We start from the raw sequence: 14,830 nt of genomic DNA on the forward strand, positions 1-14,830 counted from the left end.
TGTACCACAACACCCTTACCAGAGAGAGGGGAAAGTGCAATTGTTAACCCACTGTACCACAACTCCCCTTCCAGAGAGAGGGGAAAGGGCAATTGTTAACCCACTGTACCACAACTCCACTACCAGAGAGAGGGGAAAGGGCAATTGTTAACCCACTGTACCACAACTCCCCTACCAGAGAGAGGGGAAAGTGTAATTGTTAACCCACTGTACCACAACTCCCCTTCCAGAGAGAGGGGAAAGGGTAATTGTTAACCCACTGTACCACAACACCCCTACCAGAGAGAGGGGAAAGGGTAATTGTTAACCCACTGTACCACAACACCCCTACCAGAGAGAGGGGAAAGTGCAATTGTTAACCCACTGTACCACTACTCCCCTAACAGAGAGAGAGGAAAGGGCAATTGTTAACCCACTGTACCACAACTCCACTACCAGAGAGAGGGGAAAGGGCAATTGTTAACCCACTGTACCACAACTCCCCTACCAGAGAGAGGGGAAAGTGCAATTGTTAACCCACTGTACCACAACTCCCCTTCCAGAGAGAGGGGAAAGGGTAATTGTTAACCCACTGTACCACAACACCCCTACCAGAGAGAGGGGAAAGGGTAATTGTTAACCCAGTGTACCACAACACCCCTACCAGAGAGAGGGGAAAGTGCAATTGTTAACCCACTGTACCACAACTCCCCTTCCAGAGAGAGGGGAAAGGGCAATTGTTAACCCACTGTACAACAACACCCCTGCCAGAGAGAGAGGAAAGGGCAAATGTTAACCCAATGTACCACAACTCCCTAACAGAGAGACAGGACAGGGCATGTGTTATTCCACTGTACCACAACTGCCCTACCACAGAGAGGGGAAAGGGCAATTGTTAACCCACTGTACCCCAACTTCCCCACCAGAGAGGGGAAAGGGCAATTGTTAACCCACTGTACCACAACTCCCCTACCACAGAGAGGAGAAAGAGCAATTGTTAACCCACTGTACCACAACTCCCTGCCAGAGAGAGAGGGGAAAGGGCAATTGTTAACCCAATGTACCACAACTGCCCTACCAGAGAGAGGGGAAAGGACAATTGTTAACCCACTGTACCACAACTTCCCCACCAGAGAGAGGGGAAAGGGCAATTGTTAACCCACTGTACCACAACTGCCCTACCAGAGAGAGGGGAAAGGACAATTGTTAACCCAATGTACAACAACACCCCTGCCAGAGAGAGAGGAAAGGGCAATTGTTAACCCACTGTACTCCCACTCCCCCACAGAGAGAGAGGAAAGTACAATTGTTAACCCACTGTACACCCACTCCTCTACAAGAGAGAGAGGAAAGTGCAATTGTTAACCCACAGTACACCCACTCCTCTACAAGAGCGAGAGGAACGTGCAATTGTAAACCCACTGTACCCCCACTCCCCCACCAGAGAGAAAGGAAAGTGCAATTGTGAACACATTGTACACCCACTCCCCCACCACAAGAGAGAGAGTGGAAAGGTCAATTGTTAACCCAATGTACCACAACTCCCCTACCAGAGAGAGGAAAGGGCAATTGTTAACCCACAGTACACCCACACCCCTTCAGAGATAAGTGAAAGGGCAAATGTTAACACACTGTACTACCACACCCCTACCAGAGAGAGAGGAAAGGGCAATTGTTAACCCACAGTAATCCCACACCCCAACCAGAGATATGTGAAAGGGCAAAAGGTAACCCACTGTACGACCACACCCCTACCAGAGAGAGAGGAAAGAGCATTGTTAACCCACTGTACACCCACTCCCCCACCAGAGAGAAGAAAGAGCAATTGTTATCCCACTGTACACCCCACCCCACCACAAGAGAGAGAGTGGAAAGGACAATTGTTAACCCACTGTATCACAACCGCACAACCAGAGAGCGTGGAAAGGGCAATTGTTAACCCTCTGTACTCCCACACCCCTACCAGAGAGAAGGGAAAGTGTAAATGTTAACCCACTGTACTCACACACCCCTACCAGAGAGAGAGGAAAGGGAGATTGTTAACCCACTGTTCCCCGACTCCGTCTCCAGAGAGAGAGGAAAGGGCAATTGTTAACCGACTGTTTCTCCACTCCCCCAAAAGAGAGAGAGGAAAGGGCAATTGATAACCTACTGTTCCAACCACGCACACACCAGAGAGAGAGGAAATGGCAATTGTTAACCCAATGTACCACAACTCCCCCACCAGAGAGAGGGGAAAGAACAATTGTTAACCCAATTTACCACCACTCCCCTACCAGAGAGAGAGGAAAGTGCAATTGTTAACCCTCTGTACCACAACACCACACCAGAGAGATGGGAAAGGGCAATTGTTAACCCAATTTACCACCACTCCCCTACCAGAGAGAGAGGAAAGGGCAATTTTTAACCCACTGTACTACCACTCGCCTACCCAAGAGAGAGGAAAGGGCAATTGCTAACCCACTGTAACACAACACCCCACCAGAGAGTTGGAAAGGTCAATAGTTAACCCAGTGTATCTCCACACCACCCACCAAAGATACAGCAAAGGGCAATTTTTAACCCACTGTACCACAACTCCCACATCTGAGAGAGGGGAAAGAGCTCTTGTTAACCCATTGACTGCCCCACCAGACAGAGGGCAAAGAGCAAATATTAACTCACAGTACCACACATTCCCCCACCAGAGAGAGGGGAAATGGCATTTGTTAACCCACTGTACATTCATTCCCCCACCAGAGAAATGGGAAAGGACAATTGTTAACCTAATTGTTCTCCACTCACTCACCGGAGAGAGGGTAAAGGGCAATATTTAACCCACTGTACTTCCACACACACACCAGAGAGAGGGGAAAGGGCAATATTTAACACAGTGTATTTCCACGCACACACCAGAGAGATGGTAAAGGGCAATATTTAACCCACTGTACTTCCACACACACACCAGAGAGATGGTAAAGGGCAATATTTAACCCACTGTACTTCCACACACACACCAGAGAGAGGGGAAAGGGCATTTGGTAATCCACTGTACTTCCACACACACACCAGAGAGAGGGGAAAGGGCAATATTTAATCCACTGTACTTCCACACACACACCAGAGAGAGGGGAAAGGGCAATATTTAATCCACTGTACTTCCACGCACACACCAGAGAGATGGTAAAGGGCAATATTTAACTCACTGTACTTCCACACACACACCAGAGAGAGGGGAAAGGGCAATATTTAATCCACTGTACTTCCACGCACACACCAGAGAGATGGTAAAGGGCAATATTTAACCCACTGTACTTCCACACACACACCAGAGAGAGGGGAAAGGGCAATATTTAACCCACTGTACTTCCACACACACACCAGAGAGAGGGGAAAGGGCAATATTTAACCCACTGTACTTCCACACACACACCAGAGAGAGGGTAAAGGGCAATATTTAACCCACTGTACTTCCACACACACACCAGAGAGAGGGTAAAGGGCAATATTTCACTCACTGTACTTCCACACACACACCAGAGAGAGGGGAAAGGGCAACATTTAACCCACTGTACTTCCACACACACACCAGAGAGAGGGGAAAGGGCAATATTTAACCCACTGTACTTCCACACACACACCAGAGAGAGGGGAAAGGGCAATATATAACCCACTGTACTTCCACGCACACACCAGAGAGAGGGGAAAGGGCAATATTTAACCCACTGTACTTCCACACACACACCAGAGAGAGGGGAAATGGCAATATTTAACCCACTGTACTTCCACACACACACCAGAGAGAGGGGAAAGGGCATTTGGTAACCCACTGTACTTCCACACACACACCAGAGAGAGGGGAAAGGGCAATATTTAACCAACTGTACTTCCACACACACACCAGAGAGAGGGGAAAGGGCAATATTTAACCCGCTGTACTTCCACACACACACCAGAGAGAGGGGAAAGGGCAATATTTAACCCACTGTACTTCCACGCACACACCAGAGAGAGGGGAAAGGGCAATATTTAACCCACTGTACTTCCACACACACACCAGAGAGAGGGAAAAGGGCAATATTTAACCCACTGTACTTCCACGCACACACCAGAGGGAGGGGAAAGGGCAATATTTAACCCACTGTACTTCCACACACACACCAGAGAGAGGGGAAAGGGCAATATTTAACCCACTGTACTTCCACGCACACACCAGAGAGAGGGGAAAGGGCAATATTTAACCCACTGTACTTCCACGCACACACCAGAGAGAGGGCAAAGGGCTATTGATAACCCTCTTTAACCCACACTCCCAAGAGAGAGAAAGGGGAGGTGACCCAATATCTATTGTATGTACTCAGTTATCGTTAGTTAAAAAGCAGCTTCTAACTCACTGCTCAAAACTGTTCAAAATGCCGCATGAGAATCATATTGTAAAAAAATATATTCAACATGCTATTTTTATATAGGGTTTGGGATAAATTTGTCCCTTTTATTTGTAAAGTAACATATTATTATGTTAGACCAGATACATGCTGATGATTGACTCCACTTCTCATTTATCATGGTTGTGTCCCTGATGTTGCTGAGGACCATCGGTTGAAATGTTGCATTCCACCCTCTCTGTGCACACTTACACTTAAACACACACAGACACTCATGTTAACACACACATCAATACACACACACTAGCACATCAAAACACAGACTCTCACCCTAACACACACATCAATACACACACACTTACACATCAACACACAGACACTCACCCTAACACACACATCAATACACACACACTTACACATCAACACACAGACACTCACCCTAACACACACATCAATACACTCACACTTACACAAAGCACACACAGACACCTGTATTAACACACACATCAATACACACACCCTTACACAAAGCACACACAGACACTTACCCTAAAACACACATCAATACACACACACTTACACATCATCAGACACTCCTATTAACACACAGATCAATACACACACTCTTACACTCTTACACATCAACACACATAGCACACACCCTAACACACACATCAATACACACACACTAACACATCAACACACACAGACACTCACCCTAACACACACATCAATACACACACACTTACACATAAACACACACAGACACTCCTATTAACACACACATCAATACACACACACTTACACAAAGCACATGCAGACACTCATATTAACACACACATCAATACACACACACTTACACATCAACACACACAGACACTCACCCTAACACACACATCAATACACACACACTTACACATCAACACACACAGTCTCTCACCCTAACACACATCAATACACACACACTTACACATAAACACACACAGACACTCATATTAACACACACATCAATACACACACACTTACACAAAGCACACACAGACACCCGTATTAACACACACAAACAGACACCCACAATAACACACACACAGACACCCGCACAAACATATACATTAACACACACTTACAGAAAACAAACACACACACCCGGATTAACAAACACACCCATTCACTCATATAAGCAGACACATCGACACAGACACACTTACAGAAGAGACACACAGACACCTGCATGAGCACACACATCAACACACACACTCATTAAAACAAAGCACACACAGACTCCTGCATTAACACAAATTTCAACATACACATTTGCACAAAACACAAACAGACACCCAAATTAACACACACATCAAGACACACACACGTACACAAAACACACACTGACACCCAAATTAACAAACACATCAATACACACACACTTACAAAAAACACACACCGACACCCACATTAGCACACACATCAATACACACACACTTACACAAAACACACACAGACACCCACAGTAATGTAAATATCAACACACACAGACCATTACACCAAACACACACAGACACCCGCATTAACACAAACATCAACACACACACACACTTACATAAAACACACACAGACACCCGCATTAGCACACACATCAACACAGACACACCCTTGCACAAATCACACACAGAGACACCCGCATTAACACAAACATCAACACAGACACCCTTACAAAAAACACACACAGGAACCCACATTAACATAAATATGAACACACACAGACCCTTATATAAAACAGACATAGACACCCGCATTAACACACACATCAACACACACACACCCTTATAAAAAACACAAACAGACACCCGCATTAACACAATCATCAACACACACACTTACAAAAAGCACACACAGACACCCACATTTATGCACACATCAAGGCACATACACTTACACGAAGCACACACAGACACCCACATTAATGCACACTTCCACATACAGACACCCTTACACGAAGCACAAACAGACACTCGCATAAAAACTCACATCAACACACACACACAACACAAACACACACAGACATCTGCATTAACACATCCATCAACACACACACCCTTACACAGAACACACACAGACACGTGCATTACCGGCACATCAACACACACACACACACTTACACAAAACACACACAGACACCAGCATTAACACACACACAACACACACACATTCTTATCCAAGAACACACAGACACCCGTGTTATCAAACTCAACACACAAACAATCCCTTACACAAAAACTCACAGACACCCACATTAACACATACATCAACACACAAACAAACACTTACACAAACACACACAGGCACCTGCATTAACACACATCAACACACACACCCTTTCACAAACTCACAGACACCATCATTAACACAAACATCAATACAAACATACACAGACAACTGCATTAACACACATCAACAGGCACACACACCCTTACACAAAACACAGACAGACACCCACAGTAACACACATAACACACACACACACTTACACAAAACACAGACAGACACCCGCATTAACACACACATCAACAAACACACATCCTTACACAAAACACACACAGACACCTGCATTAACACACATCAACAGACACACAAACCATTACACAAAACACCCAGAGACACCAGCATTGACACACTCATCAACAGACACACACACTTACATGAAACACACACAGACACCCGCATTAACACACATATCAACACACACAGACCCTTTCACAAACACACAAAGACACCCGCATTAACACACATCAACAGACACACACACCATTACACAAAACACACAGACACCCGAATTAACACACATCAACAGACACACACACCATTACACAAAACACCCAGAGACACCAGCATTGACACACTCATCAACAGACACACACTTACACGAAACACACACAGACACCCGCATTAACACACATATCAACACACACACCCTTACACAAAACGCACACAGCCACCAGCATTAACACACACAACACACACACACTTACACAAAACACACAGACACCAGCATTAACACATACATAAAAAACACACCCTTACACAAAGCACAGACAGACACCCGCATTAACACACACATCAACAAACACACATCCTTACACAATACTCACACAGACACCGCATTGACACACACATCAACACCCACAAACCCTTACACAATACACAAACAGACACCAGCATTAGCACACATCAACAAACACACATCCTTACACAAAACACACACCGACACCCATATTAACACACAACAACACACACACACCGTTACACAAAATACACACAGACCCCCGCATTAGCACACACATCAACACACACACAAATCCTTACACAAAACACACACAGACACCCGCATTAACACATGTCAAAACACACACACACAAATCCTTACACAAAACACACACATACACCTGCACAAACACACATCAACACATACACCATTACACAAAACACACACAGTCCCCCGCATAAACAAACACATCAACTCGCACACACTTACAGAAAACAAACACCGACACCCACCTTAAAACACACATCAACACCCACACACGCTTACACAAAACTCACACAGACACTCGCAAAAACAAACACAACACACACACACCCTTGCACAAAACACACAGAGACACCTGCATTAACACACAAAACTCACATACACACCCTTACACACAACACAAACAGACACCCTCATTAACACACATATCAACGCACACAATCGTACAAAATACACACATACCCGCATTAACACGCACAATACACACATTTACGCAAAACGCACAGAGAACCCCACGTTAAAACATATATCAACACATGCACACAACATTACACAAACACACACAGACACCCGCATTAACAAAAACATCATCACAAACACAACCTTGCAAATAACATACATAGAGATCCGCATTGACACACACATCAACACACACACACACTTACACAAAACACAAACAGGCACCCGTATTAACACACACATAAATACACACACACCCTTACAAAAACACGCACATCATCGAGCATACACCCTTATACAAAACACACACAGAGACCCGCATTTTGATACAGAACACACACACACACTTACACAAAACACACACATAACCCCGCATTAAACACACATCATCACACACACTCGCTTGCGCACAAGACTCAGACAACTGCATTAACACATATTAACACACATACAGAATTACACAAAACACGAAGACACCAGCATTAACACACAAATCAACACACAAACCCTTACACAAAACATAAACAGACACCCACAATAATGGATAAAACACACACACACCCTTACACAAACAGACAAAGACACCCACAATAGCACACACAAACTCACACACCCTTACACAAAACACATGTAAAACCCTGCAGTACCACTCTCACAACACAAACACTAACACAAAACACACACAGAGACCCGCATTAACAGAAACATCAACAAGACACAAAACACACACAGACCCCTGCATTAACACACACAACACACGCGCCCTTACACAAAACAAACACAGACACCCGCATTAATACACACAACACACACACACCCTTACACAAAACACACACAGCCACTCGCATTAATACACAAAACACACACACACCCTTACACAAAACACACACAGACACCCGCATTAACACACACAACATACACACACCCTTACACAAACACACACAGGCACCCGCATTAACATACAAATCACACATACACCCTTACACAAAACACACAATGGCACCCACATTAACACACACAACACACAAAGGCACCCACATTAAAACACACAACACACTCACACCCTTACACACAACACACCCAGACACCCGCATTAATACACACAACAAACACACACCCTTACACAAAACACACACAGACACTCGCATTAATACACAAAACACGCACACACCCTTAAACAAACACACAGCACCAGCATTAACACACACAACACACACAAACCCTTACACAAAACACACACAGAGACCCGCATTAAAACACACAACACACTCACCCTTGCACAAAAAACACACAGGCACCCACATTAAAACACACAACTCAAACACACCCTTACACAAAACACACACAGACACCCGCATTAACACACAAAACACACACACACCCTTACACAAAACACACACAGGCTCCTGCATTAAAACACACAATACACTCACACGCTTACACAAAACACACACAGGCACCCGCATTAACACACACAACACACTCACACCATTACACAAAACACACACAGACACCCGCATTAACACACAAAACACCCACACACTATAATTATATGATATCTTGGATTAAAAATGATCTGAATTTATTTCCTCCTCTACATCCCCGTAGATTCCTCAGACCACATCTGGATTGAAGACTATGAGGACGAGAGCGGCAATATTTGGACAACCGCTTCCACATTCATCCTCCTGTTCTTCCTGAGCATTTTCTACAGTGCTGCTGTCACGCTGGTGAAGGTGAGAAGATTCAATCCACTCAAACTTCGACATGACTGAAGCGGTTTGACAAATCTCTGAAAGTTTCATTGATAAAAATACTGAGATAATTATCCTAGACCACTAAAGTCCTGCTTCATTCTTTTATCCCTCTTTTAAAGGTCAAGTGATGGGCTGAATTTCAGATGCCATGGATTTTCCTCATCTGTTTATTAACATCGCTGTGTTCTGAAAATAAAATATTTCCACTTGTTGATTCTCAAAGTAAAATGTCTTCAGTTATAAAGATCCGAATCTATAGCTGAGAAAAATATAACCTTGAATTCCGTCTTTCTGTTTGAAATGTGTGAGTTAATCGGGGCGATAAGGTATATGTATCTTAGAGTTGTTTGAATGTTTCACATGTAAGTAAGTCACTTTTTTCTATTCTAATTCACAATTGTTCCCTTCCCTTTATGTGGAGCCCCTGTTTTCTCTCTCTGGTGTCTGTAAGAGATGTACAGATAACTTGCAGCTCAGACCACATGTATTCAGTTCTCAATGTGACGCTCAGTTATTATATTCACTTTGTGTTACCTTTTTAAACCATTCTCTGTAAATTGTATGCTGTGAAATTGTTAATAAATCTGGAATGAAAAATTGACTAACTTAGACTTTGCTGATTTCCTTTCACCGAGGCTCCTCCACACCGCTCCAGTTTCCCTATCACACATTCTTTATTTCCCTGACAGGTATTTTTCACCCGTCCTGTCTGAGTTATAATTGAATCCAAGTCCCTTTGGTTAAGGAGCCGCTGCGCCACCCAGTGTCCCATCAGAGAAAAGACACTTTTACCCAGGCCTTTTTATGTCAGGCAGTATAGGTGGAATGATTGCAGAGAGCCCAGATGCACCATGCAGTCTCCTCTGATATTATGGTCCATACGATTCACATGTCAGGCTCTGTTAAAGAGCAGGGCTCTGCTCTATCGCAGCCTGATACAGTGCAGTACATGGCAAAGTAAATCTCCCTTTAAACTCCCCAGCTACCACTGCCAGGCAAGGCACAGCACTGGTTAGTTAGAGAGTAACGCTCCCACTTCACTCCCCATCCAACACTCCCAGTGCAGGTTCACAACATGCGTTATGCAGAGTAAATCTCCCTTGACACTGACCCATCAAAGAGTCCCATGCTGGTGCAGCACGGGTTAAATACAGAGTAAAACACCCTCTATAATGTCCCATCAAACATTCCCAGGGAAGGTACAGTTCTGGTCAGATAGAGAGAACAGCTCCTTCCACACTCTCCCATCAAATAGTATCAGGGCAGGTACAGCACGGCTTAGATACAGCGTAAAGCTCCCTCTATACTGTCCCAAGACACACCCCAAGGGCAGTTACAGCACGTGTTTGATACCGAGTAAAGTTAAGAACATAAGAACATAAGGAATAGGAGCAGGAGTAGGCCAATCGGCCTTTCGCGCCTGCTCCGCCATTCAACAAGATCATGGCTGATCTGATCCTAACCTCAAATCTACTTCCACTCTCCATCCCACCAGATCCCATGTGATCTCCCGGGAGAGGCAAAAAACCAGGTAAAAAACCCAATGGCCAATTTGGGAGAATAAATCTGGGAAATTCATCTCCGACCCATCTAGGCGATCGAAACTCGTCCAGGAGATCACTCTGTACCTATATTTGCTGCAATACTTACCTTCTGTAAAAGGCAATCTCCACCCCAGCCAGGAACAGGCCCAATTTACTCTTGAAGGACTCCTAGCTGGCAGCCTGTTCCCGAGGTCTCCACTAATCCCTATGAATAAAACCATTTCCTGAAATCTAACACAGAATTAGAACACAAGAAGTAGGAGCAGGACCAGGCTACACGGCCCCTGGGCCCGCTCCGCCACCCACAGGGCCATGATCGATCCGAACCTAGACTCATGTCCAATTTCCTGCCCGCTCCCCGGAACTCCTAATTCCCTTTACTTCTAGGAAAGTGGCTATTTCTGTTTTAAATTTATTTAATGATGTAGCTTCCACAGCTTTCTGGGGCAGCAAAGTCCACAGACCTACTACCCTCTGAGTGAAGAAGTTTCTCCTCATCTCAGTTTTGAAAGAGCAGCCCCTTATTCTAAGATTATGCCCCCTAGTTCTAGTTTCACCCATCATTGGGAACATCCTCACCTCATCCACCCGATCAAGCCCCTTCACAATCTTATATGTTTCAAAAAGATCGCCTCTCATTCTTCTGAACTCCAATGAGTAGAGTCCCAATCTACTCAGCCTCTCCTCATATGTCCACCCCTTCATCCCCGGGATTAACCGAGTGAACCTTCTTTGTACTACCTCGAGAGCAAGTATGTCTTTTCTTAAGTATGGACACCAAAACTGTATGCAGTATTCCAGGTGCGGTCTCACCAATACCTTGTATAACTGCAGCAATACCTCCCTGTTTTTATATTCTATCCTGCTAGCAATAAAAACCAACATTCCATTGGCCTTCTTGATCATCTGCTGCACCTGCATACTAAATGTTTGAGTTTCGTGCACCAGGACCCCCAGATCCCTTTGTAATGCGTTACTTTCCAGTTTCTTGCCATTAAGATAATAACTTGCTCTGTGATTTTTGCTGCCAAAGTGCATAACCTCACACTTTCCAGTATTGTATCGTATCTGCCGAATCTCTGCCCACTTACTTAGCCTGTCTATGTCCCTTTGCAGGTTTTTTGTATCCTCCTCACTCCCTACTTTCCCTCCCATCTTTGTAAGTTGCCTGTATACTGTCCCTTTAAACATTCCCAGGGAAGTTACAGCACTGGTCAGATACAGAGTAATGTTCCCTCCACACTGCCCCATCAAATACTCCCTGTGCAGCTACAGCACTGGTCTGATACAGAGTATATCTCCCTCTACATTGTCCAATCAAACAGCCCCAGTGCAGGTACAGCACGGTACACATCAGGGAGCGCAAAGCTGGGAATGATTCCCAGAGTCTGGTGCCTATCAGACAGACACACTCTCACGATCGTCTTGTGTTATACACACCGACTCTCTCCATGTTTCAGTTAAACACACAGAGTGTCTCCAGCTTTCAGACAGTATTTGAGGTAGATGAGAGGGGGGATCACATTGTGTCCGCGGGCATTTTGAGCCTTCTGCGCCAGTGGGCATCGCTGATACAGGTTCAGGATAGAATCATAGAAATTTACAGCACAGAAGGAGGCCATTAGTTCCATCATCCATGCCGGCCGACAAAGAGCAATCCACCCTGACCCCAGTTTCCAGCATTAGGCCCGTAGCCCTGTAGGTTACGGCACTTCAAGTGCATATCTAAGTAATTTTAAATGTGTTGAGGGTCTCTGTCTCTACCACCCTTTCAGGCAGTGAGTGCCAGACCCCACCAACCTATGGGTTCACAAAATTCTCAAATCCCCTCAAAACCTCCGAATAAACTACTTTAAAACTATACACCCCTGGTTACTGACCCTTCTGCTATGGGAAATATGTCCGTCGTGTCCACTCTATCTGGGCCTCTCATAATATTTACACCTCAATTAAGCCTCCCCTCAGCCTCTGTTCCAATGAAAATAACCCCATCCATGCCATTATTTTCTCATAGCTAATTATTCCCCAGCCCAGGCAAAATCCTTGCATATATCCTCTGCACCCGCTCTAGTGCAATCACATCCTTCTTATAATGCGGTGACCAGAACTGCATGCAGTATTCTAGCTGTGGCTTAACTAATATGTTATAGAGATGAAGCACAACCTCCCTGCTCTTATATTTTAAGCCTCGGCTAATAAAGGCATGTATCCCGTCTGCCTTATTAACTAGCTTATCGACCCTTCCTGCTACCTTCAGGGATCTGTGGACAGGCACTCCAAGGTCCCTCTGATCTTCCGCACTTCTCAGTGTCCTACAAGTTATCGTGTCTTCCCTTGCTTTGTTAGCCCTCCCCATAAGTATCATCTCACACTTTTCCAGATTGAATTCCATTGCAATTCTTCTGCCCACCTTTCCAGTTCATTGATATCTTCCTGCAGTCTACAGGTTTACTCTTCATTATCAATCACACGACTAAATTTTGTATTATCTGCAAACTTCTTAATCATACTTCATACATTCAAGTCAAAATCATTGATGTATACCACTAACACCAAAGGACCCAGCACTGGACACTGCAGAAACCCACTGGAAACAGTCTTCCAGTCACAAAAATACACTTCGACCAATGCCCTTTGCTTCCGGCCTCTGAGCCAATATTGGAACCAACTTGCCAGTTTGCCTTCGATCCCATGGGCTTTTACTTTCGTGACCAGTATGCCATATGGGACCTTATTAAAAGCCTTGCTAAAATACATATGAACTACATCGAATGCACTACCGTCATCGAACCTCCCTGTTACCTCCGCAAAAATTCTATCAAATTATACAGACACGGCCTTCCCTTAACAAATCGACGCTAACTGTCCCTGATTAAACCGTGTTCTTCTAAATGATGATTTTCCTGGACCTCGGGATTTTACATACAATTTTCCTACTACCGAGGTTAGGCTGACTGTCCTAAAATGACTCGGTCTATCCCTTTCTTCCTTTTTAAACAACGGTACCACATTAGCACTCCTCCAGTCCTCCGGCACCATAATCTAACCAGATAGGATTGGAAAACAATGGTTAGTGTCTCTGCTATTTCCGATTTTACTTCTCTTAACTGTCTGCGATGCATTTCATTCGGGCCTCGAGATTTAGCCACTTTCAAAGAGGCTAAACCCGTTAATACTCCCTCTTTCACTCTATTTATTTCTTCTAATATTTCACATACCTCCCCCCTGATTGCAATGTCTGCATCGTCCGTCTCATTTGTGAAAACAGACGCAAAGTACTCATTAAAAACCATACCAATATCTTCCCCTTCCACACACAGGTTACATTTATTGTCCCTAATAGGCCCAACACTTACATTGTTATCCCCTTTCTCTTAACGTATTTGTAAAACATATTTTACTTGCCAATGTTTTTTCATGCCC

The sequence above is a fragment of the Somniosus microcephalus genome, unplaced genomic scaffold (assembly GCF_052327205.1).
Source record: "Somniosus microcephalus isolate GS21.2 unplaced genomic scaffold, FLI_Smic_1.0 unresolved_chr3, whole genome shotgun sequence".
NCBI lineage: Eukaryota > Metazoa > Chordata > Chondrichthyes > Squaliformes > Somniosidae > Somniosus > Somniosus microcephalus.